At 43.8% G+C, this 27,837-nt stretch overlaps 1 protein-coding gene across 2 annotated transcripts in view; it reads right to left on the bottom strand.

Annotated features, from left to right (window-relative positions):
* Positions 1–27,837, bottom strand: part of Fbn1 (fibrillin 1) — a 209,795-nt gene that overhangs the window by 109,664 nt on the left and 72,294 nt on the right. The gene's annotated exons all lie outside the window — the stretch shown is intronic.

Consider the following 27,837-nt stretch of genomic DNA (forward strand, 5'->3'; position numbering starts at 1 on the left):
CTATCCAAGCACTCGGTCTAGAAAATATCTAGGTTTCTATGTCACATCAGCCCCTTCATGTACCATAGGTACTTAGTGAAAGGAGAACCATGTGTCAAAGAAACGTCTGAACTCCCATTGTCATTGAGAGTTCCCATAATTGCTAAGAATGGAAGCAGCCCATGTGTCTTGATCAGCTGATGAATGAATGAAGTAACGGGGTGCATACACCCCATCAAGTATTATGCAGCCCTGAAAAGGATGGGATCCTGTCATTTGAAACAGCAACAGGGTAGGTGCAGATGGCTATGGTAAACTAACTGAGGCAGCACAGAGAGACGAGACCCGCATCCTGCCATTGATACGTGGGCTTTAAAAAGTTATCACAGAGAAGTTGGGGGTAGAAGAGTGGTTCTCAAAGGCTTGGCAAAGTAGGGGGAGAGGAGGAGTGAGGGAGAGGTCATCATTCGGTACCGGCTGCAGTCAGTACAGTAGCGGACTACAGACAACAGCAACGCAATGTGCGTGTCCAAGTCCAGAGGAGAGTGCACTGAAGGTGTCTGTCAGAAAGAAACGCTAAATGAAGAGGACGTGTTTTAAGTGATTCAGTATTTTTTACATTTATTTCTATGTGGGGTGTGGGACGGGGTGGCTGGCATGCCATGGCATGCATGTGCAGGTCAGAGAAGCTGTGGGAGTCTGTCATCTCCTTCCACCAAGTTCATCCCTGGGGTCAAACGCAGGTCATCAGGGTTGGCAGAAGGCGCCTCCACCCACCGAGGTATACCATGGGTACATATTATTTCACTCTGCTGGCTTTTTAAACTTGCATGTAGTTGAATTCTAGGTATACTTTGATACTCCACACAATATGCTGGACTTCTTCAAAGCTTGTCATCCTCCATTGATAGTAAGTTTAAAAGGTGATTCAAAAATTTACCACTGACCTACTGACTAAAATCTCAGCCTTTCTTTTTTTTTTCCCCAAAAAAGAGGTCACTGGACTCTGGGGTAGACTGCCACAAAGCCATCCACATGCAACAACTATGTGGACAAAAGGGGACACTGAAATCATCTTTACAAACATGGCCCCATAGACATCTAATAAATACTTATCTATTTTATTTATGATTTTAAAAATTAGCACACAAAATAATGGTTTTCATAACAAGCTTTTCATATATATATATATATATATATATATATATATATTATTCCATTACTCTTTCTTGTTCTCTTGTTCACATATATATGTATCTTGAAAAGTCTAGATTCTACATCTGAAAGAAAACATGCAACCATTGTCTGAGCCTATTATTTTGCTGTCATAAGATCTCCAACTCCATCCATTTTCCTGAAGATGACATAATTGTGTTCTTCTTTATGGCCTAATAAAACTCCACCGTTTGTATATACCACATTTCCCGATCTGTAAGTGGATTCTACAACTCGGCTATTCGATAAACCCAGTGTGCAGGTGTCTCTGTAGTGAGCTCACTTAGCCCTTTTGGGCATGTACCCAGGAGGGGTACCACTGGACACTGTTTTTGACTGGGGAAGGCAGCTTTGTGATCATTTCCACAGTGACTGTGTTCATCGACTCTCCCACCAGCCGGATGTAGAGGTTCCTTCCCTCTCGTCCTCACCAGTGACTTGTTTTTCTGTTTCTCAATAATAGCTATTCTGCCTGGGGTGGGATGGACTATCCGTGTTGTAGTACAGATCTGCATTTTGCTGGCGGCTAAAGAATGTGCGACTTTTCTTCACTTGTATTTGTTTGCTATTTGTACTTCTTTCAAAAGCTGTCTCATCAGTTAATTCACCTCTTTATTGATTGAATGATTTGGCAATTTTTGGGGCTTAGTTTTTTGAGTTGTTTATATATTATAAATATCATTCCCTGCAGGCTATCTCTTTACTCCATTAATTTTTTTCTTTTATAATTTAATATTTTATCATGTACTTTTTATTCAAAATTAAGAAATTACTTTAGACCATTAAGAAACGGCAATGACACATAAATAAGAAATATTGTATACAAACTCTTGATTACATATGATCACATTACATATAATGTAAAATGTGTATTGTTATTTAAACCACAACACAATGAGTATATGATTATAATCTTCTTTGCAAGATAGAATCTTGGTTTTCTTTCAGGAAATGTTATCCAAACTATTCTTCCAAGTAATTAAGTATTATTCCAAAATATGAGTTTTAGTGTTGCCTAATTTTCATCAAGCTATGATATAATTTATTCAATCAGTTTCTTACTGTGTGTCATTGAAATCACTTCCAATTCTTCATTATTGTACAAAGTGTTAAGTGTGTTTAACTCAGGCAACAACCATCAAGATTTGTCTCATTTTACATATCTTAAACCAAGGCCAGAGTCACACAATATTTCTATGTGATGTAACAGGGCAGAAAATGTAGGCTCGTCTCCACTTTCCTGCTAATTTTCTGAGGCAAGCACAGATGCACAGATTTGTATTAGCACGCATTTCCAATCTTCTTTGCAACAGCATAATGGAATGTGAACTTTAACTAGCAAGCCTTCCTTCATCACTGCTTGGATCTGTACTCATTCCAATAACACTCTATTTGGAGTATCATATACATGAGTGATGCAAGCATTCAGAGTAACCTGAACATGATGTTTTGCGGGTAGCATCAGCAAAGGCCAGGAACATCACATGATGCCAAGAAAAGTCCACTTCAGCCCTGCATAACACTGGTTCCAGACCTCAGATGTGAATTCTTGCTTAGACGCTCTTAACATTTTCCAGAGTCAATACAAAATGTTGAAATATACGGAACAGTATGAAGTACAGGGAACAGAGAGGATGCCTGTTAATTCCCGCCATGTCTATCAGGTAGCTCTACAAACCCACATCTAGGTCCATGCTAGACAAAGACTGTGTCTCATCGACGCCGTTGTAATATCTTACTGGTGTCCTCCATAGAAATTATTATTCTTAATATAGGTAAAACATGTTATTAGAAAGGTTTTCTATTTGCATACCACTCTACAATTACTTCCTTATGAGATCTCCATGAACGAGGGCACCAGGCCAGCCCTTCCCAAAGTTAAAATGCAAAATTGGTGGTTCTCAACGAGTTTGCTCTAGTTTGTATCCCTCTGGGACATCGTGCCTCCGTGTGATCCATCGTGAGGGTTGCCCTCTAGTCTCATCAGTTTGGCCTCTAGGATGGAGGGAGTGTTGTTTTATTTTACTTTTATTCTACTAGAAAGAAGGCCCGGAAATTAAAAGCATGCACTACTCTTTCAGAGGACCCCAGTTCAATTCTCAGGTCAAAGGACCCCTGACCGAAGTCAGGTGGCTCACAACCAGCTGCAACTCCTACTCGAGGGGGGTCTCATGCCCCAGGCCTCAGGACACACTTGCACTCATGGACACACAGCCACCCTCATATAGACACATCTATAATTAAAAATAATTTAAATTTTTATTAGATTTATTGGAGGAGGGGGTGTGGTAAGTGTGCCACTGTGCACACATGTGGAGATGAGAGGACATCTCGTGGGAATCAGTTCTCTTCAACTACCGCGTGGTTCCTCGAGATCGAACTCTGGTCATCAGACTTGGCAGCAAGCACCTTTACCCACTGAGCCACCTTGCCTATGCTTAAGTTCTGGCCATATAGCTGTGCTCCCTGATGCTCAGCTCACTCCCCGCTCTGCAGTTCTGTTAGCCTGAACTACAGGATTAGTTCTCTTTCCTCCATAATCAGACTTCACCCTGACGCAAACTCGTCCTTGACAGGCAAAGTGTTCCTGTGGTCAGTAAATTCCTGTCACTCATGCCCAGCCACTGAACCACAAGCTACGGAGAATCAGAAGGATATAATTTTGGGTACTAGGCTCCAATTATTTAAAACCCTTCCTTTCATAAAAATTATATATAGAAGATTAAGATATCAATTTATTCATGACAGAGAAGTCAGAGCAGACATGTTCCTGCTAGGAAAGCTGGCCAATAGGATTTCAAGTCAACCCTTAGAGAGGGGAGTTCAGAAAGCTTCTGATCTAAAGAAAACAAAAGGGAGAAAGCCCCAGGATCGTAAGCAGAAGCAGCTTCATTGCTACTGTTGCTATTTCCGATTCCAGCCACTTATCCATGGCACATCACAGATCACTTAAGAAGTTTCTGCTAGCCAAGCGGTGGTGGCGCACACCTTTAATCCCAGCACTCGGGAGACAGAGCCAGGCAGATCTCTGTGAGTTCAAGGCCAGCTTGGGCTACAGAGTGAGTTCCAGGACAAGCTCAAAAACTATACAGAGAAACCCTGTCTCAAAGCAAAACAAAACAAAAGAAGTTTCTGCAAATTAGTGGTACTGGGAGCCCTGTCCCTGTTCCAACCAGCCTCACTGCGGACTCTTACTCTACAAGGTGTGTCATGGGATATTTTGTTATTAAACTATTCCCATAAGTGAGATGTTCAGTAGAAGGCTTTATTAAAACAGAATAAAATAAAAAATAATTGCTTGTGCTATCAGAGACGTCATAAAAATATACTGCTTACAAACATTCCTCTGCAGATCCACCCACTGTGTGGCACCAGGAGTCAGCTTCGGAGAGACAGCAGAATGGTGGTTGCAAGGGACATGGGGAAGGAAGGAATGGAGGGTTTGTGTTTAGTGAGTACAGAGTGTCAGTCTGGGAAAATACCAAACATTTCTCCGTGGAGATCACCCTCATGGGTGGATGATACCAATTCCAGAAGCCATGGGTTATCAAACAAATTTCCCAGTGCCTAATAGGGGATACCTCCTTATGAGCTGTTGGTCAGGAAGGCCCCAAAGGCTCTCAGAAGAACGCAGGCTATTGCCTTTGGTCTTGGATGACCACCGGAACTTAATGGTAAGATCTTATTGCTGAAGACACCATATAGTTTGGTTAGAAGACAGAGGGAAATCAAGCCGCAAGTGGAGTGGAAGCTTCCTCACGGGTGGCTGGCTTTCCTATGCTGGAATGTGCGACACAGGCAACCAGGGGAGAAAAGTCATCGACAGTCTCACCCTGTTGTGAACTTTTCCTGCTACAACACTAACCTGCCAGGTAAGATGTGCACACCAGTGCCATAGCGGCGTGACTGTTGTGGTGATAACCAATTGCTTCCTGACTATATCTGAGGTCCCCTCCATAGGAGGAAGCTCATATCTAGAGCGTGGACCCGGCCAAGGGCCCAAGATTTGGGAGGTCCCAGGCCCGAGGGGGTGAATCTATTGCTTTCATTTTGCTAAATGGACATGATGTCAAACTGTCTCCTATGTTTATATCCATAGATAACCTTGATCAGAGAGGCTTCTTTTCTGCAGAAATGAATGCAGAGGTCTGTGGCTGTTCACGGTGCTAAAAACAAAGGACTGTCCAGCTCTCAGTCCCAAGAGGGGTATCTGTATCTTGAAGGAGGGGTTGGAAAGAATGTAAGGGCCAGATGATAGAGAGGAGGACTATGAAATATTACTTTCTGGGAATAATGTGGCTAGCGCGATCTTGAACTCACAGCAGCTGCAGTTGCTTGCACTGGGCCTGCACAGGGCTGGGCCTGTCAGTCCCGGAGGATCTCGTGGAACCTAGCCTCTCTCTGGGGAACTATTGACTGTTGGCAGTTTCTGAGAGAGTGGAGACATTGTCTTCAGTGGTTAGCCATTGGTCAGCTCCCCATGCCTCCGTGGATAGCTCAACGCCACGCCCATACGGCTGGCCCACAGACACGAAAATCAAACAAAGGACGTAAACATGAGAGCGGGACTTTCAAGAAGGGGCTTGTCAGCGGTGGGAGAGAGCTCTCAGAGGGTGGAGGGATGAGTGCAACCAGAATGCATTACACACATGTCTGGAACTGTCAAAAATGAATTTAATGTAAAAGGGAAGCTCTGGAGATGGACAGTGGTGATGGCTGAGGAGCCAATGGGGCGAAGCTACCATCTGTGGGATTATGACTGAACGCCTCTAAGTCACGCCCAACAGGTGAATGGGCGTGAAGGGCAGTGATGGCTGCCCGACAAGGTGGATGGATGTGAAGGCTGGTGATGGCTGCCCTACAAGGTGGATGGATGTGAAAGGCGGTGACAAGGTGGATGGATGTGAAGGGTGGTGATGGCTGCCCTACAAGGTGAATTTACTGAAAGCCACCAAACTGTCCATCTAAAATGGTCACATTTGTAAATTTTATTTTATGTGCATTTTAGGATAATAAAAAGACCATGCCACATACAACAAAGCATTTTTTAATCTGACTGTATGGGTCTAAGGAGTGACCATTAGAATCAGGGCTTCTTTATTCATTCAACGATCTTTACAGAGTAGCTATGCTGTATCAGTGAGGAGTGCAGTGAAGTCCCTGCGCACATGGAATTCACAGTCCACTGCAGGAGGTGATCAAGTATCAACGCTTACAGGGGTCCAGCCTCTATAGCCCTCTCCCAGAGTCTGTGGAAGAATCTAACAACCAGCCGAGGATTAAACTTAGGGATACAGAAAGAATCTAAGCACACCGAGCTCTTTAGTCCATTCACTTTATTCTAAGTCAATTCCATCTACACAGCTTCTTTTCTGTTCTCACACTTAGCTCCTCTCTGGCCCTTCTTCTGCTGTTCTCTCATTGTTCTTAGTTCTCTCTACCTTCATTCTCCCCCTAGTCTCTGAAGCTTCCGGTTTATACACACACACAATCAGCAATTCTCTGGCCAAAGCAAGGTCACAAGGCTTGAATTCTTTCAGGGTCATAAAGGCAGATAAGAGTTTACACCAGGCAGTGACTGTCAGGCTTCTTCTACAACCTCAAAAGGGGAGTGACTAATGGAGTTCTCTGGTAGGGTCAACTAAGGGCTAAAATCAATTAGGGGATTCTAAAAAGGAATTTATGTGCTCCGAGTATAATCTTAGAAGTAGCTAGGTGAAATATTAGGAGTCCATATGTCATTATAAGTCACTAGTAAACTAAAACGGTCTTCTTTTCCTTTGGCTCCATTTCTGTCTCAACTTTCTTGGCTATGCTGCTTTCTGGTCGGGGAGAGGGGGAGTTTACTTGGTTGCTAGGCAACCTGCATCACAATGTGTAGTATTTGGTTCATAGAGGTGCTTTCGCTTTGAGTTAATATCTAAAGAAGGGAAATCTTTAGAACTGGGGGTAACACCTGGGCTAGCTGAATTTGCACAAGAAACAAAGCTTGGCACCTATCATCTGCCTGGCCTTGCTGTAGTCTCCTTGGGTCAATGGGAATATTCACCTTTTCTCAGTAACTAGCAGGTGGCCAAACCACCATCCCAGAACTGTAAGCAGTAAATCTCTTAAATTAACGTCTTGTGTTAATAAACCTGGGTGAAGATAAGAAGTTAAGGATCTAATTGTTAGTGGTTATTTTCTCTTATCTGTAGGCGAGATGAGCTAATGCTTATCTGTCTGCAGTCTGTCCTTGGATGTAGAGAAGTATCTCAGAGGAAATACTTTTGTCCAGAGATGGCTGTGGGAAACAGGTATTGACTGTGGTCATCAAACACACCTGGGAAATGTTATTCAAATACCCCATTGGGGAAGATGTGCCCAATAAATGATCAACCTCACTGTTAGGAGTGCTTGGGGAAAGATTCACATGGGAAAGCTGTAACAGCACACAAGAAATTCACTGCAGGAAACACACTCAGAAGTCAGTATCACCAATCCTCCTTTGGCTTTATCCTGTGGAAGAGTTCTTGGTTCTTCCAGGTAATAGCTTTGCCATTGTCAGCTGAATTCCTACTTCATATTTCTGCGGCTCGCAGCAGTCAAGAAATAGGTAAATATATTTAAACAATCATTTCAGAGCCAGGAAGATTTGTGCTTGTTGTACAAGCCTAGTGACCAGAGTTTGACTCCTGGAACCCACATAAAGGTGGAAGGAGAGCAACTCCATGGGACTGTCCTTTGGCTGCCATTCCCATGCCATGGCACACGCATCTCCCCATATATACACATATGCATCATACACACACACATCATACACATATATCATACATTTACATCATACACACACATCACACACACACATCATACATCACACACACATCATACACACACACATCATACATCACACACACACACATCATACACATACACATCATACACATATATCATACATTTACATCATACACACACACATCCATCATACATACACACATCATACACATACACCCATCGTATATACACACATAATACACACACACACACACACCATACACACACACACACATACACACATCATATGCACACACACATCATACATCATACACACACACACACACACACACACACACACACACACACTCCAACAATGAATAGAATAATTCTAAAAATTAAAAAAGGAATTCCAGACATGAAGTTGTGATTTGGTCTACAAATGGTGGTAGTCTTGGTGACAAAGGCACAAGTCTAGAGGACGAGAACAAGCTGCAGAGAACGGAGCACAGGCCTCCCTGGTATCACAACAGCGGGAGTGGTCGCCCCGAGCTGGCAGGCAGCCTGGCTTCATGGGTGACAAGAACAGATGCTAAGGGAACACCGTGCTGGCACACTAGTCAGGAACTGAATTTTAAAGGAGGCTCCAGGCCACAGTGAGGAGTTTGGATTCATCTCTAAGTTGGCAGAAAGTCACCACTGGACATTACTTTAAAGTGGCGCTGCCTGGTGGGCTCCCACGGGGAAACAGGAAGCTTTGCAAGAAGGGCCACTGAAGGACTCAGGGTAGACATCAGCAGTGGCTTGGCCACTGGTGTGTAGGAATGAGGAAAGGCTATGGACGGCAGATGTTCTTGGGTAACAGGATCAACAAGGCTGCCGGTGGATTGGAAGTGAGGGACGAGGAAATTGACAGTTCAGAGCCTGACCCTCCAGCTCATTTATTAAATGGAGAAACTGAGAGGCTAGATTCTGGTAAAAGTAAGTATTAAAAATTGTTCCCTTTTATAACAAAGGAGCTATTACAGGACCAGTGATGGGAGCTGAGAGGGCTGGCCCTGAGTGAAAGGCAATGGTGTGTAAACCCTGATGCTGTCAAAACAAAAGAAAACCTTATTAAATCATATCTTGACCTATATACTTTAACTGTCTCGCTAAATTTATTTTCCTTCTTTTCCTTCTAGTAAATAAGCATTTGCTCATGTCATAGATGTATGGTTGAGACTCTTACTTCAAACGCATTTGGCCATTTCTCACAGAAATCTGAGTATTAAGCACAGACCAGCGATGTGTGATGGAATCCTGGCGCTGTGGGAGGGACGGACTGCCTCCAGAGCAATTTCACTGCTGCTTTCAACAATGACAGGCATGGGAATCCAAGACCACTAGCGTGTGAGCTGCCAGCCCAGCGCTCATTCCGAAGTAAACGGATACACACCACATTCCCATGATATCATTAATCTTGAGAGGTCTAATAGAAAGCATAAATCAAGGACAAAAGTTCGGCCATTATTAACTGCACCTGAGAAACGTCTCACATAAATATGGACTTTCTGTAATATCAAGCCAGACTAACGGCTGTGAGACCGTTTACATACACTGGTTGGCAAGCGTTATTTCTTGAGTTGGCATTTCTACCAAATATGCACTTGCTTATGGAGTTTATAACTAACTCACTCTCTCTCTCTCTCTCTCTCTCTCTCTCTCTCTCTCTCTCTCTCTCTCTCTCTCTCTCTCTCTCTCCTCTCTCATATTAATATACTATCAAGTAACTCTCAAGGCAGCTCCACCAGTCTCAGACCTTCTCTTTGGAAGTCAATGCCCAATAAAGGAAATTTCCTGACACTGTTTCCAGCTCAGGACCTGGCGCTGAACTCAGTGGAAGAAAGACACGTTGGAAGAAAGCACCACATCACAGCCACCTAAGTGAACTGTGCAGGAGTGGACAGAGAAGGGATGGGATAAGCAACGGCCCAATCCAGTGATGCAGATTCAATCAGTTAGGAAAACAAACAAACAAACAAACAAACGAACGAACAAACCCACTCCCAAACACCACAAAACTGATCTTAAGAAAGATCTGTTCATGCTCAGTCACCAAAATCTGGTACATGGACTTTCTTAAAGTCTGGGCACACTGGAACCTGGTGGCTGATGTTGGTGTTGATTCATGGCCATCCACCCTTAAACATAGGTGCTTGGACTGAGAATGTGTCACTACAGGATTGTCATGGCCTCTGTGAGGCCTCACTAGAATCAAACAAATTTTGACTTGGTTGTAAGTGATAACTGTTCTCGATCAGAAATTACACAAAGCACCCTGCCCTTTGGAATTAGTCACTGTGTCCCAGACATCGCAGGTAAAGGGTCAGAAGGAGGCAAATAGTAACAATAAGTGGCACAGACAGATGGTTTCCCTGTAGCCAGTAGGAGAACGGTGTGTAGCTCAGAAACTTCTGGAAATGAAACGCCATGGGAGAAAAGTGAATATGGTTAGAAAATAATGAAAGACCCCATTGAAAGTAGTCTAACATTAGCCGGGCGGTGGTGGCACACGCCTTTAATCCCAGCACTTGGGAGGCAGAGGCAGGTGGATCTTTGTGAGTTCAAGGCCAGCCTGGTCTCCAGAGTGAGATCCAGGAAAGGCGCAAAGCTACACAGAGAAACCCTGTCTCGAAAAACCAAATATAAATAAATAAATAAAAGAAAGAAAGTAGTCTAACATGCCCCAAGGGACAAGACCATAATTCTCTCTACTTGTAGGAGAGTTTGGCTTTCTGGGTATAGTAACAGGTCTACATTGTATACCTTTGGATATTTATGAGGCACATTAACAATAACTAACATTAAAATTTCCAAACTTTGAAAGTTAGAAATGCACCATTGGTAAAGCATTCTAATTCCACATGCTCTGCATTACTGTCCTGGGCTATCACTCCTCACTGGGATTCTAGACAGGTGCTCTATCAGCAAGCTTTCCTATACACAGAATTCACAGCTTCTGGATGCAACAAGTACTTTTATGCCATATGGCTGTGCAAATTTCCCTACTAACTTGTATCTTCAAGTTTCTGCACGTTTTATGGGTAAAAAGTAGCCCTATTGGACTATCAGCACCAATTCTGTGCAACCCAAGAGCTGTCACTTAAAGAGCATAGTGGGAACTCTGAGATCTAAAATAATCCATAAAACACATGCACAGGTTTAATAACTCTGAGTGCAGGTGATAGTCACCTGTTCTTCCTAGAGCTTTGGAATAACAATGGAGGCACACTGCTTTTCATCCTCATACCTGCCTGGGACTTTGGGAGTTAGAGGGCATCTATTGCTTGGGGAGGCAATGCATCCAGCAATGCTAGGCCTCACACCTGCTCTTCAAGTATGTAGGAAGCCGCGTGTCCCATGTGGCATGAGATAAATCCTTTCTGCTTACTTACTGACTTACTTCCAGCTCAAAATGTGATCTAATAGAGAGCATATCCCATGGGGTGAGTGCCATGTACCGCTTTCAGCTGACTCAGATCCCACAGTTCAGCGGGGTTAATAAAGCACCCTGTGATTTAATAAATAGCAGTCAAAAAAAAAAAAAAAGCAGTCGATAAGAGAACAGACTACCTAGGTAAGCTGCCCTAGTTTCTTGGAGAGAACTTTTTCTTCTTTTCATTCTCAAAGGAAAGTTGTTAGATAGATAGATAGATAGATAGATAGATAGATAGATAGATAGATAGATAGATAGATAGATAGATAGAGATGAGGCAGACAGACAGATAGATAATTAATTAAACAAAAATAAATAAATACAATGTCCCAGTTAGGAACATATGCACTCTCTTTCCCTGACTCATAGCCCAAGAGGGCCACACAGAAACAAACTTGCACAAGTGTTACCACAAGTAGCTCAGCCGCTGACCTCAGAACACGTGGCAGCTGGTTTTCCGAGAGCAGCAGGTGATTTCTGATGGTTTTACCTGGCCAACTTAGGCTATAGGAAAAGCTAGAAGGTATAGTCAAGTCAGGAGGTCTGTGTGCTAGTCTCAGGTCAGCTTGAGTTAGACAACCCACAGGTTTGCTGGGATCAGCGAAGCCAAGAGGTGAACTGTGGGTGGGTGCTGCAGGCCCTTCTGTGGGCCTGAGCTCGGAGAGCAGCGGACAGTGGATGGGCAGAAGGTGAGTTATTTCTGTCTTCCAGAAGGGACGGTGTGTAGACGGACGGCTGACAGGAGCTTCTGTCACACATTTGATTACTCCCTAAATAGATCACTATAGGTCAGTTTTCCAGGCCACAGACTTGTGAGAGGACACAGCATCCTTCACACTTGGTGACCCACAAGTCCCAGAAAAATTATTGCCTCCACATCTTTACCTATCCTTCCTTTATAAACTACTGGTCACTGGCAGGTCGCCCCCTTTCCTGTCACCTGTGGAAGACAGCGTACTTGGCATCAGAGTCTGAGGTACCTGGTGCACGGTCCTTCCATTTCAGCTCTGGCTTCTTCCCTAAATTGCAGCTCCTCTCCAGAGACGCTGGGTGAACTGTGGTTCCTCAACCCATGTGACCATTTCCTACCCATAGGTCTCTGCACATGTCATCTCCTTTCCACTCTTTATTTTCTAGAAAACTCCTCCTCCTGGAAGATTTCTCTGACTACTTCCTCCTTACCCTCTGTAGCACTGAGTAAACGCTATGGGAATCACTCAGGAACAGAACTATCTTTTATCAGACTATGAGCCTTATTGATGAGAATTCTGCCTTATTAAACTATGCATCTCAACTGCCCAGAGGGGTTGCAGGCTCATAAAAAGCACAAACATAGAGGATGGCAAATGATCTATGTTAAGTAAATCTAAATTCCCCCAGTTTTTTGCATTATTCTCTTTCTTTACTCAGGCATAACCAGCTATCCATGCTCTGTCCCACTTATCTCTCGGGTTTCATGGAGGCTGTGGACAAAATCAGCCTTTACATCAGTTTTCTCTGTCTCGAGCTAGCGAGTGAAACTGTGTATTTATGATACCTACCATATTCATCTGTCTTCTTTAACCCAAATTTATCATCTACAGACTCTGTCACTCTTAAAAAACAGATGATATCACCGACTCAGACTCCAAGGAGATTCAGAGACTCATATCCTTTAGTCTACAGGAGTCATCTTAAGTAATCTTTCCACTCTTGTTGGCCCTCTCATGTCCCCAACAGTTGAGAATTTCAAAATACAGCAAAAATATAAGCAACAGGAATTCTGATTGGATTCAAGGCTGACTCCACAGGAGAGTCCCCACAGCCAGTACTGTGAGCCTGATCAAAACCCATGCCCATAAAGACCACACACACCCCACCCCCAGAAGGGACTGAATACTGTCGTTTAGTTAAGTTGGCACAGCATCCAACTCCCTTCTAAATACTTATGCTGATATTCACAGACAAATGCTATCCTCAGCCTTACCCAGAAAAGCCTCTTTTTCAGTGAACAAGTAGACAGATGATCCATCACCTAAACAATCCCTATCTCCTTGGCCACCTTCCAGTTAGGAGTGGACTTTTGCCCAGGGATGGCCAATAAGATGCAGGGAGAGGCCTGAAGAGGATAGAACCCAGGAATGTTTTTCACTGTCTGAGGAAACGAGATAAGTCCATCCAGACTACCCTGCCCTTGTCTCTTTCATCTTTCTAGAAGATATGATGCCTGGGAGTGCGTTAGCAGCTTGCAGGCATGAGGACAAATGTTTGCATCCTAGGACGATAAACAGAAGGAAAGGAGCACTCGGTTCCTTGATGGCATTCCTGAGCACCCAGACCACCACCTACTGCCCTTCACTGCCCTGTGCCCCTTCCCCTCTGCTGCCCTCCCTTCCTCTTCTTTCCCTCCTTCTCTCCCTCCCTCCCTCCCTCCCTCCTTCCCTCTCAGTTTCTTCTCCCTCCCTCTTCTCCTTCCTCCTCTCTATCTCTGTCTCTACCTCTCCCCTGACTCAGAGCAAATACTCCACCACTGAGCTACCTCTTAGCCCTTTAACACTGAAAACAAAGTTAGCTTTGTATTCACCTTGTCTGTTTAAGTTGTGGCTGAGTTTTCTCAGTTTTTACTCCCATCCAAACTCATTTCTGACTGAGACACCAGTCTGTGAGTTTTGCTGCCCTTTGACTTTACGTATGAGAGGGATTCAAGAATAAGACATTACCACTCTGAAAATCCTGTAGCATGAATTGTCAAAGATTGAGAGCAAAAAGCAAGGTGGGTCCATTGTGCAAACTTCATACAAAACGCAAGTGAGAATCCCAACACTTTCTTGATCAGCTTGCATTTTGAGAATCAATTGAATGTTCTTTCCTGGAACCCAGGGAAGGCGGCTTGTGTTGGGACGTGATTCTGATAACGCACTTTAACATACTTCTCTCTGATACATGCCTATTTTTCAAGTTACATCAACAGAAGAATGGTCATATGCCTCACTCCCACCAGCTCTCTTTTGTAAAATACATTCCATTTTTGAAAATAATTTTTGTAATATCTCAGTCATCATGTTTGTCCATTCTATTTCCTAAATAGTTGAGATATTTGAATGTGATATGCCTATATAGTGCTCTCAACTGAAATTAAAAAAAAAAAAAACTCACAAACCCCTCCCCTGGGTTTCCAAATATCATGTATTGAATTCGATACCATTACAATCATAAGGACATAAACAAATATAGAGGATATGTTGAAAAAAATGAAGCACCAGAGCTGGTCCCAAACAGTGGCCAAGCTCAAACTGTGCATCAGCAAGAATGGATTAAAAAGGGAGCAAAGGTCTATACAAATGTCTTCAGACATTCATGCATTGGGAAGACACAGTACCAAAAGGTACCTGTTACCATCACAGGAACACAGAGAATTATTCAGTCATTAAATGGGCGACAGACACTTCACATAAGCATAGATGGCCCATGAAACAAACACACAAAAACCAAACTCTTAGCTATGACAAGGTGTGTGTGTGTGTGTGTGTGTGTGTGTGTGTGTGTGTGTGTGTGTGTGAACGAGCTATTGGATTTTTCTCTCCACTTCCTTGTCTTCACTCTGAGTGTGAGAGGACCAACCCCCTCCCACTTCAATCCCAGATGTTGTTATTAATTTGAAAGGTTCATCCAGATCTCAGAAGGCCTTCTGATGACAAGTCTGATTGGAGAGAACCGCTGAGCATTTTAATACAGGAAATGCCATAATTATGAGCTGTTTGTTCTTCTAATGTTTATGTATAAGACGAGCTTTGGATGGTCTCACTTTAGAATTGGAAAGAAATACAGAAGGAGAAGAAAATGGACATTTATGGACACAGTGCTGGCTGCGCCACACGCTGTCTCACTGAATTCTCAGAGTCCTTGCAGGGAGACTTGTCCAATTTTACAAAAGAGGAAACTGAGGCTCAGAGTTACATTGAAGAACTTGCCCAAGAGTCAGCACCAGATTGAGAAATTCAGACTGGAATGTTTCTGACTTTAAAGCTACAATTTCCCCAATACTTTGTCTTTCTCAAGGAGATCAGGCTAGTGACACAAGAGCAAATTCAATGCATGGGGGTTACTTTTCTCGGTGTCACCAGACAAATTCAAGTATGTGGTAATAAAACCCAGATCTCTCAATCTCACAGCAAGCCCTGTTTGTCTTTATCGATCCTCGCCAGTCTTCCTTTTCCCCTGCACCCAGGGACTGCATCACAGTTGTTGGAACAAAGCAATGCTTGTATACATCATGTCCTAAATCTTTAGCTACTTTTAAATCCTCAGCGCAGTCACAGCCGTTGTCTGCCTTACGAACTATCCTGATTTTGCTTTACTATTGACCTTGAACAATAAAAACATGGAATCAGTTTGATGTCATCTGAAAAAAGGCACATGTTGAAATGTGACAGAAGTTACGTCTTGAGGGGAAGTAGGGGGTACAGTGAAGAAGTCCAAGTCTATGCAGCATGCCTTCATGTTCTAGCTCTTAAGTTGGGTTTGTCTTCTTAATATACTATTATTAACAGATATGTGCTGTATATTTTAATGCCAAATCATGTATTATAAAACAAAGAAAAATTAAGAAACATGCACACAAACACAAAAAATAAGCAACATACATAGAAACACATTTGTGTGCCATGACAGATGGAAGCACCTTTTGTACCTATGTGATGTGGGCAAACTATTTTCTCTCTGATCATCAGTTTTCTTAAATAAGGATAACACTGGGATATTTGTTAGAATTATATGAGAAAATGTACTAAAATATTAAATGTAGGTCTTGCTATTGCATGCCATCATAATATGAACAGAATCCATTGCCAAATACACATACTTTTATTGGTTTCTGAGACATCAGATTGAATTTGTCTTTACTAGCACACTGCTCTACTATAAAGCCAGATTAGAAGTTACGTGGCATCGCCCACTCAAACATGGCAAGCAACAAGGACGTAGAAATTTCTCTCACTCGATCTGCGTGCCTTCGCTCTCTGTCGTCCCTCTTTTGTGTCCCCTCCTTGATCCTAGACTGAACTGTCCCACGACGAAGTCTCTGCCAACCTGGTTGCTTTTTATCGAGGAACACAACCCCCTTAACTCAGCAAGAGCTTCTAGGGTGGTAATCTACATCTACAGACTCATTCACCCATGTCCACTTAGGGCAGCAATCTGGGCAGGCACAGTCTGGCACTGGCATTGCTGATATTACCTATGAACATATCTGGCTTGCCTCATTCCAGAATTCCCGTCTCTCCTCCAAAGCCTTTTCATCTTTTAAGACTAAATTTAAATATTACATTTTAGGAGCAACCCGGTCAATCTGATGCTCAAGGAAGATGAACCTTTATCTTCTGAGCTTTCACACTGTACTATTCACAGGTACCTATGCACAGGGCCATACCACCTTGCCTTGTGGTACAAAGTAAAGAGCATAGGCCACAGCCTCCTGGGTACCAATTTCTCTAGGAAGAGAGAAAGTCTCTTGTTTATCTCTGGACTTTTTTTTTTTTTTTTTTTTTTTTTTGGCTTTTCGAGACAGGGCTTCTCTGTGTAGCTTTGCGCCTTTCCTGGAACTCGCGTTGGAGACCAGGCTGGCCTCAAACTCACAGAGATCTGCCTGCCTCTGCCTGCCTCTGCCTGCCTCTGCCTCCCGAGTGCTGGGATTAAAGGCGTGCGCCACCACCGCCCGGCTATCTCTGGACTTTTGTCCTCTATTTCCAACTGTCAATAACAAGAGTCATTCAATAAATGTTTGCGGAATCAAACATATTAACTGGGTACAGAATTAGTTCTTATATCCATCTGGGTCATTCATAACTACCAATGAGAGTACACATTCCATAGGTGAGTTCATGTGAAGTTAATTAGACAAGTTAGTTAAGTCTCCAATAGAGCAGGTTATCAGAAACTGAATGTCCCCAACATACGTAAGTGCAAAGATAACAAACACACTTTTAAAAACATTTTATTAACATAATATTTTTATTGATTATTTGGAAATTTCACATAATGCACCCCAATCACAGTCACTTCCCAGTCCTCCCAGGTGCTTGTGACCCACCCCAAAACAGAAGAAGAAAAAAAAATACCAAGTCCCATTTGTATTGCCCATATGCTCACTGGAGCATGATCAAACTCCCGGTGGCCAGCCCCTTACAGAAAACAGAGTCCTTCCCCAATCACACCCCTGCCAGAAGCCAACAACTGTGAAGAGCTACACTTCAGCATCTTCTATCACAACTTTAAAGAGTCTCTTCAATGGCTTCCTGTCTAGACTGCTTCTTTTGGTGGGGGTCACAGAAGCCTTCTGGATCTCATTCTCAACTGTGACGCTGCAGTCATCAACCACTGCAGAGGAAGCGTCCTTGCCCTTTCTAGTCACAGCAGCACAGATCGTGGGCTTCTCTTGCCTTCTACATGTTGAGTGGGGGTTTCTGGAGGAAGCTTTGCATTAGATATACCACATATACCACTCTAGGATCTGGAGAGTGAAACGTCCTCCATTGAACAGCTTTTGGAGAGCACCAACATGTCTAACCTGCACAATTTCCTTCTATTGCAAGGACAGTTTTGCTCAATACATCTGCAAGGGGAAATGGATTATCTGTGAATGTAGTTTTCTTCTCATGGATCACATCTCTACACAATCCAGTCACTTAGGACGGTAAGACCGAGGTGAGTGCAGTAAGCCTCAGAGTCTCTCTGTGACGGTACAGCTTTAGAAGGCACGTCATGATTCATCTTTAATTGCCATCCACTTGTAAGATGAAACCACCATGAAGCAGCAACTGGAGAAAGGACTTAGAGTCAAGTCTCAACTCTGTCAGATTCAAATTCCAGCCAATGGCAGCCAAATTCGAGCTGGAAAATTCTCATGGGCGGAGACGAGGTTTGCTAAACGGCCCTCTTGCAATGAGTGATGTACAAGTCCATCGGAACCATGTGAGTTAAATTCCCCTGAAAAAAGCTGGATTTAAACTAAATGGAAAAGTGCTGCCTGGCACAGACTCAGGGTATCTTTCTACAAAGCTGCAAGAAACCATTTTCTCTGAGACCCTCACAAGGTTTCCTGACACCTCTATCCCGAGTGCCAGGTTCACCGTAGGCATTGCTTAGGCTGTGGATGGATGGGGGTGACCTGAATACAGCCTACCACTGTCAGCATAGGAACCCATGTATATCACAGATGTTCCTTCTCGGGTCGTTCAGGTTTAGGAAAGACATAAAACACCTTGTCTCAAGCATGAGGGATTTCAATGATGCTTGAGTAAGTATCGCCCAGGAAGAATCCAACAAAGAAACTCCATGTGGACCAACCATGAGAGACAATTAATAAGTTGCACCTGCCCTATCCTTCCAACTTTAAGATGCCCTTCTTCAGTGTGGACCGTTCAGGACAAAGAAGGGCTCTGAGACAATAAGCCCGAGATGAAAGAGAGGAGGTGCACACAGACTAGGAGTCGACACAGAAGTGGCCACGCTCAGCAGGAAGAGGCAGGGCTTTGCAGAAAGAACAGCCAGTGTGCAGAACACAAATATCTATTCATTCAAGAGTTTGCTAACCTTAAATGAATCCCTCACTTTCAGGATCAGAAAGGCCCACGGGGAACATCTGGCCCCAATTATCCCTACAGAAGAAAACCCTGAAGCTGAGCAGTGAAATGATTTGCCCAAGGTCAATATGGCTATTGAGAGGCAGAGCTGACACTGAACCTGAGTTTCTTGCTTCCCTGCCCAGGACTATTCTCACTAACTCATGTTACTGCTTTGGATGCAAGCCTGATGAACTCTGCTGCCAGGTGGCAACTTGTTTCCCTCCAGAGGAGCAATGGAGGGGGCAACAGAGGTGTGTTTTTTTGTTTTTTTTTAATTTTTTTTTCTCCTTGGCACACACCAGAGATGGCGTCAAGAAAGCCAGGTTTAAACCAGGTCAGCCAGCAGGGTTTGTCTAAAGCACAGCTGAGCAACCGCCGTTCCAGCCAGGATTCCGTCAGTACGATGGGTGTGTCAGTGACAAAGTTGAGCTAATGGAGTTCAAGCCAAGAATTCATTGAGGAGCCTGGGCAAGCTAGGTCCAGGTGGAGGACAAGACGGGAAAATGATTAGGTGAAGGGTGAAGGGAAGGTTCTAGATAACTGAGTCCTTCTAGGGCCCCTTTCCTAGCCCAGGGCTGCTCTGAACATACACACTGCTTCTGGAAGGTCCCCAGGCTACTTTCCATCACTTGATATGTATGTACTTGCAAAGATGTTCACATTTAAAGAGAACACATAGCCCTCGATTTAAATAGTATGTCTAAAATATAGTCAAGACACCAGCAGGAGCTGACTTGGCCAAAATCAAGGCTCCACAGTCTGAATAAATAGACTTCTCCTGTAGTGGCCAAGCCATTCACATTGGATGTCCTATGGAAAAGATTTCTTAATCAAGATGGATACAAACAATAATTAGGATCCTGCAACCTACTTGAATTCTTCCTCCATTAGAGCTGTTAAATTTTTGATCTGATGACGCATTTCAGACACCCCCATTCACACATTTTCTGTTCCTTCAACTATTTCCTTGTTCTTCTATCAGTTTATCCAAACAAGGAAGTTTGGGATGTAAAGAGCCACTGATACAGGGGTACCATTTTGAACATCAATTCAATGTCAACATTGTTAGCACGAGACTTAGTTTTATATGTTAGTAATTCCCGGAGAGAGTGTTTAAATCATTAGCTATATTTCAAGCCAAGACAGAAATTTTTGAAACAGGTACTCCCTTCGGGGTGGTGAAGAGCAACCAAAACCAGCTCAGTCATCCCATGGCCCAGCCAAGCAGAGCACCAAGTGGTTTTGCTATGGTGAAGGCTGTTTTGGCACACTGGCAATTGCTTTGGAGATTCTCTACTGAAGAAGTTGGGTAGAATCATAAAAAGACAAAGAAAAATCAAATAAGCTAGGAAAATATCTGGTTTCGGTATATACTAATAACAAACCAGAAATGTAAGAGTGGGAGAGCTCAGCAGCCTCAAAGAGGAGATTAAGTAGGAAGGGCTATCAAATGTGTATTCAGAGAAGCGGTACCTGCGGAAGAGAAGGCTGAGTGTTTCCCGAGAGCTACTTAACAATGCCACGAGCATCTCTGAAGTCATACAGGAGACCGACCTACAGTTACCAGAGAACTCTGCCTTAGTGGTGAGAGAGTGTGAGCTGCAGAGCAGTGTGCAGCCATTCAGGAGTGCGTCTGTAATGACTCATCCTCACCGCCAAGGTGACTGGATTCAGACTCACCATGGAAACATCCTTCTGGCTGTAGCTATGAGACTGTTTCTAGAAAGTTTTTGCCAGGCAAAGAACATCTTCCCTGAATATGGGGTGGGTTCCCATAGGCTGGGGTCCCAGACAGAATAAAAAGGAGAATGCCAGCTAAGTACTGGCTCCTGCCGCTCTGTGTCCTGACGGTTCATGCGACGTGATCAACACCTCGGAGTCCATCTACCACAGCCACAGCCACTCTTGCTGCTGTGGCATCCTTGCCACGATGGACCACATCCTCAAACTGTTTGATTATATAAACCTTTCCTTCTGTGAGTTAATCTTCTCAAGTATTTCTTCATGGCAGCCCGAAAAGTAACTAATGCAGCACCCTTGTTGAGAAATCTCAGTCGCCTGATTTCCCCAAAGGCAGCTGTTTGAGAGACATTTGCATCCACTCGGGAAGCAAGTCTGAAACAGGTAAATAAAAACACCTCACCACCCTACACCAACAACTTCACACCACACCAGTGACGACCAAGTGCAGAAGCCTGCTGCTCTCTGCTTTAAGTGACTGGAAATACCAAATGGGGGGCTCAGGGGAAGGCAGTGGGGTGTGGGCCTTCCACACCAGTTCTCTCTCTCTCTCTCTCTCTCTCTCTCTCTCTCTCTCTCTCTCTCTCTCTCTCTCTCTCCTCTCCTCTCGTCTCATCTCTCCTCTCTCCCCCCCCCCCTTCTCTCTGGCATATGCTCCTTCCACAATTTATTGGCTACAACAGCCTTGTTCCTTTCTTAACAAACTGTAGTCACAAATATATTATGTCTAAGGAATTTTGAGACCCCTTCTAAAGGAAGCTGGAACCAGTTCTCCAGGCTTGAGCACTTTTGAGCAAGAGCAGAGAGCTCTCCAGAAAGCCTGGCTGATGAAGGCTGGGCTCCCCCAGACTGAAACCCAAGACTCTCATTAGAAGAGTCTGACTCCAGTGAAAGGCCTGCCGAGGACACAGGCGGAGGACAGACAAGCAGACAGACTCTGAAAGGAGCCAGGGTCCCAAGCAAAGCACAATTTTACAATCTGTGTGAATTCTGCTAACCCAGCCAAGCTGCGTACCTCACTGTGTCCATGTGAATAAGGGAAAAAAAGCAAATTCCCCTGGCTTCCCAGAGCAAATGCTGAGTCTCTGCTGCCAAGCGGTTTCTGCAGCATTCAAGGGCAGAATGGATTGACTCTGGCAATGGAGAAGGGGATGAAAGAATAATGGCATAGAAAGTGAGGGCGATAGGGGAAATTTCATATCTAAGTATCGGGAAATAATGAGTAACATATACTGAAGGGAAAGAGTCAAAGTATTCGGTCCTAACAAAGCCTTTTTTTATAGGTTGCTGTCAGGTCATTTAGAATGCCCAACAGTCATTTTCAGTCACCTGTCATCTCTAAGAATGAAGTACACCTATCTCTACTTACTACATACTGAAGGTGAATTTTGGAGCCAGAATGAGGAAAGACATTTCACTGATGGTGACTCAAACTGCTCCTGTAGGAAGCCAGTGTTGCCATGGACATCTACAGAGGTCAGCTATCTTCTCAAGATGCCCGTCTGTCAGGCCCATGACTTCTCAAGCATGAAGAGAAGACAGGAATGGAGACATATATGACATATCTCAAATCAACACAGACTCCTCCTTCATGACCCAACTTTGCCACCTACGAGTCAAATAGCATCTTCCTCAGAAGGCTGTGGTAAGGCTTGGGTGTAGTCATATATAACACTGGCCACCACTAGCCTTCAGATGAGGACATACCACCTACAGTGGTTCCAAGGTTTAAGAAGGGTCATACAGGGATATGGAAGGGAACTTCATTTTGGGGCCTCTTTCCCCAACAGAAGATGCTAACAGTGAGAAATAATTTCATGGACCAAACACCAGTCACTATTATCATTTAGGAGATGGATTGAAAACGCAAATGACATTCTGGGGGGAAATTGGGGCTCCCAAGTCTCTTGGTAGCTAAGTACAGAATTTGTGCTGTGTGATATAAGATCTGGTATATTTGCAGACATTAGTATGTATCCCCTAGTCTTTGTAGGATGCTGTTCTACATACAATGCTATTTCCTAACCCCAAGGCCTCATGCTTCAGTTTCTTTGGGATTTCTGTAATGGACACGGATCATGGCTGAGCTCCAAATATCTGTAGATTATAGGACTGTAGCGATGGGAGGAGCCCTAGATACCATCTCCAACAAGTCACAGTGGAAAGAACCCAGTAAGTAGACATCCTCCTACTCCTGGGTGAGCCTTCTTAAACCAAGTCACCCTGTTGACCACATCTCCTCATCCAAACAGGAGAGACAGCAGCACACCGCCCACACCCAAAGCTGCTTCAAGGGCTGCCTAAAACAGTATGTTCACAACAGACAACAACGGAAGTGCCCCCAGCCTGGAGAACCACATCTGGGAAGAGTTGAGAGGTTCGTCAGAGGTCACTCAAAACTCCAGTGATGAGTGGTCTGTCAGGGAGGGGCTCTGGGCTTGTGGGTGCCAAACTACGAAGATTTATGTTTTTAAGACAATTAGTGACTTCCTGCAAACAAGCTGGATCAGTAGATTCTGCCTTCCTGCCTCTGACCATCAGCAGTGTTCATTACCCCCTGTTTTGTGGGAAGATGATTCTAGAACACTGGGCCACATGAGAGAAATTAGCTACAAGCCCTATAGTGAATTTCAATGCTTAAATTGTGCCTTCCTAAATTCTGTGAGTAGGCAGTGCATTCACAGGGGCCAAAGACCAAGAAGTAGAGACGGTATTTACTGAAAATTCTCCCCCACCCTCTGCATAGCTCTTCTCACTTAACAGGGAACAGCTTTATTAATGCCCATCCATTCCTCTGAAAAGGTTGTTTTTTTTTTTTTTTATGAAAACACAAACAAGTTAAACACATTCACCATCAATCCAAGATCCACATTCTTTATCAACAATCCTAACTGATCCCCTGAATTGACAACCTTGTGGTAAGAATTTTCTTAATCTTAATCCTGTGGGAGAAAGTTCTCTCTCTTCATGAGGGATTTCTGCTTCTGAATGGTACCATCCATCTTCAAAGCTCACCCGTAAGTGGTTTATACAGTCAATATATACATCGAAGAGAAGAAGCAGGAAGGCAGATCATTCCAGAACCACTGGGCAAGTGGCTTTCTCAGGGAGGCAGTCCTGAGGCTATATTATATACAAACATTTGAATTCCTGAACTGGACCCCCCAATAACTCTGATTCTCCTGGGATACAAGAATCGTGTTTACTGATGGCCATGTGATGATGATGCAGTGAGCCAATAGACCACATTTGGGGAAGGAATGGACTAGGTGGACAGGAAGTTCAAGCCTGACTCCTGCCAACAAGTGCATGGCCCCTGCTGGTAACTCTGGCTTACTAGACTACCACAGGATCCATGACAAAAGCAGACAGCAGACAAGTGGCAATAATCCCCCCCCCTATACAGGTCTATACAGCAAGGCACCCTGGACAACTTTGACAGACAGTGGATCCCAGAGAGTCTGTGTTACTCTGTGTGATACACCTACTTCAGGAAGACTACATAGGCAAAGGGCAGCACGCTGACCTCCAGTTCTCTGCTTTATTATTATTGTCATTATTTTGCTAAATTTGTGTATTACAAATGGGAACTGAATCAGTATCAGATGCCTCCAAATGGATTAGTCCTTTGTGCTGGGATAGAAATACCACGTTCTGCCAGCAGCCTGGGAAATGCTATCCCATGCCTTGGGATTTATCCAAAACAGAAGAATATCTTTCAGACCAAAGCACTTCCATTCTCAAGGAGAAACGTCTGCTATTTTTACAGATGGCTCTGGGGATGTGACAGTAAACAGCACATTGCCATTGAAGCATTAGCACGCCAGCTCATACTATTACAGCCTATGGTTGGAGTAGAGCTGGGCCACCAGGTACAGATTAGCCCACACAAACCCACTGGCTACAGTTAGGAAGGTGTCTTACTCATTGTTCTACTGCTGTGAAGAGATACCATGACCACAGCCACTCTTATAAAAGAAAGCATATAATTGGTGCTTGCTTATAGTTTCAGAGGTTTAGTCCCTTTACCTTCATGGGAAGAAGCACAGGGGCATGCAGGCAGACATGGTCCTGGAGAAATAGCTGAGAGTTCTTCATCTGGATCCACAGGCAGCAGGAAGAAGGAGAGACCCTGGGTCCTGCTTGGGCTCTTGAAACCTCAAAGCCCACCCCCAGTGACACACTTTCTCCAGCAAGGCCACAACTACTCCAACAAGGCCACACCTCCCAGTCCCTCCAAGATAGTGCCACTCCCTGCTAATCAAGCATTCAAACATGTGAGACTATGGGGCCATTCTTACTCAAACCACCACAGAAGGGAAATTTAAACTATTGCACATTTTTGAGAGACTGGGGTTTTTAATGAAACATTTCAACTCCAGCATTCAGAACCCAGCCTTATAGTTTATAGCACAAACAAAACTCCCAATAAACACTTGAGGGATAGATGAGTGAAAGGGCAATGTGTCAGTGACCCAAGAAAATATCTGCTCCCCATGTTCCTGTCAAGAATTTGCTATAAACCAAGGATTTCTGGTTTTGGTTGGTTTGTTTTCATTTTTTTTTTTTTATTAAGTTAGGCCTTGACATTTCACACATGTAGACAATGCATTGTTTACTCTCCCCATCCTTTTTCCTCCTTCCCACACTTATTATCTTCCCTCCTCCCTACTGCTACCTTTCCTCCATCTGTGACTTTTGATTTTGTTTTGCAACTGGAACTATCCATAGGAGCCTGGTGGGGTAACAAGTGGGTACACAACTCAAGGCAGGGACCTCTTCTCACCCTGGATCCATCAATAGAGAATGAATGGTTCCGCAGTGCGGGTAGCGGCCCCCGAGCCCTTCCTCTATCCAGGCCTGCTTGCCACTGATGGGCTTCATTCTTACGCAGACTCAGTGCTGAGAGTTCCTGATTACAAAGGTGGTCTTGTCCAGAAGACAGAGTTTCCCGCCCTCCTCCCTATCTTCCAGCTATTACAATCATTCTACTCCCTCTTCACTCCCGGAACTTTGAGGGTGTTAACGCCATGTTTAGGACTTGAGCGCTCATCCATCGAGTATTCTCAGAGTCTTGTACAACTTGAGTCTCCACTATTTGCCACGAGCTACTTTAAGCATTGAAGATATTATACAATCGAAAGTAACAGCTAACTAGCTCTTGCTCTTCTTCTTCTCCTCCTCCTCTTCCTCTTCCCCCTTCTCCTTCTCCTTCTGTTTCTCTTCCTCCTTCTCCTCTTCCTCTCTCTTCTCATTCTCTCTTTCCTCCTCCCTTCCTTCCCCAGTGAATGTGGGTGTGCATGTGTCGCAGTGCCCATGGAAGTCAGAAGACAACCTCTCGTGTTGGCCCTCACCATTCACCTTGTTTGAGACAAGGTCTCCTGTTGCATACTTCTGTGTATACCAGGCTAGCTGACCCATGATCTTCCAGCATTCTTCTCTGTGCCTTCCATCTCCCCACAGTGGCATACTGGAATTACAGAGAGCTACAGTGTCTGGCTTTTGTGGGGATTCAGCTCAGAAGAGAAACATACTTTGGGAGAAATATTTTTGAAATAAGGTTATGTGATGAACTTGGACTGGGGGATAACATTAAAAAGGATGATGAGAGAAACGAAGGGTTTATGATAAATAAATTAATGAATGAGTGTCTTGTGAGGGGAATTAATTGCTTCCCATAAACCTGCTATCCTAGGGGAGAGTGAGGAAGCCACTTCTATAAAGTTGGTTTTGAATGAGCTATTTCAAAACCATATTCCACTAGTTAAACCGCCGTGAAGCTGCCAAGTGGTTGAAGTTCCAACTACCTACTCATTCCTAAAACATGTATAAAATGAAACATTTTTTACATTTCCAAGAAAGTAGGCTGTACACTGTACATTGTCTATATTTAGTCATCTGTGTATACCATAGTGCAAATGTAGTCTCCACATGGGTCTGGTACTCTTTCCTTGTGGCTCTCTCTCTCATGTATATGACATCCTCTGCTCTTTCGGCCTCTCTCTGCCTCTTGTCAGCAAAGGTTAACATGTATGCACATCAAATAATCCATTTCCCCTCTGTTTATAGAGGACTACTGAAGAGATACAGAGTGGAAAGACACAGAGAGACTTTCAAATCAAGCATATTCTTAAAATGCATATACTTCATGATACATATTAATCCTGATACATTTCTAAAACAACCGTCAGAAATGGGGGCTGTGAGATGACATTTGGCTTCTTTAGTAAGCCAGCTATGTTAACAGGGCTCTAGATTTGGAGAGACCAGTGGGAGAGTGCCATGCACACTCTACACTTAGCCTTACTCTTTCTAAGCATCTGGATCCTTTTACATGCTATAGAGTACCAGTGGGTGGTCTGGAAATTCTAGGGGAAGGCAATGATGTTTGATCTGGGAGGCGGGCATGCAGAATGCTCCAGGCTGGTGCTATAACTGCTTCGCTGTGGAACAAGGAACTTGAGATCAGACCAACTTTCCTCACCCATCGTCCTCATCATCACATAGGCCAGCTCCACCCTGCCACTCAGTGATCACCCAAGAAGGCTTTTTACTGAACACAATTAGTGGCTGGACAGCGTCCTGGGCAAGCAATCAATAAAACGAGCTTATTGGAATCATCTGTTGGGACATGGAGCCAGTCTGCAACACAAAGTCAGGGAGGCTTGATGTGTGATTTGTTATGACATCACAGGAGAGATGCTTTTCTGACTCAGTGTCTACATCTGAACTGTTCAGATGAACCAGGACATATTTTTTTCTAGTTATTGATTTGTTTCCCTTCAGATGTTTACTATCTAATTACTAATAGCATAAAAGTGATTAATTAAATCTAAGTGATCTTCACATATCTATAAAATAAATGTCTACAAAATAAAAATATAGTTACATAACTATCAAAAAAAAAAAAAGCCCTTATCATCAAGCTAGAAAAGCATTCACAAAGTCCCTAAGAAACTTAGCTAGACAAACTTCTGGTCATTGTCATTTAGAATCCCGCACCAGGGAAGAGCAGCCGAGGACTGCAGGGGAGCAATAATGCCTTGTGCCCAACACTGACTGTGCTGTACA

Source organism: Peromyscus leucopus, chromosome 4 (genome assembly GCF_004664715.2).
Source record: "Peromyscus leucopus breed LL Stock chromosome 4, UCI_PerLeu_2.1, whole genome shotgun sequence".
Taxonomy (NCBI): Eukaryota; Metazoa; Chordata; class Mammalia; order Rodentia; family Cricetidae; genus Peromyscus; species Peromyscus leucopus.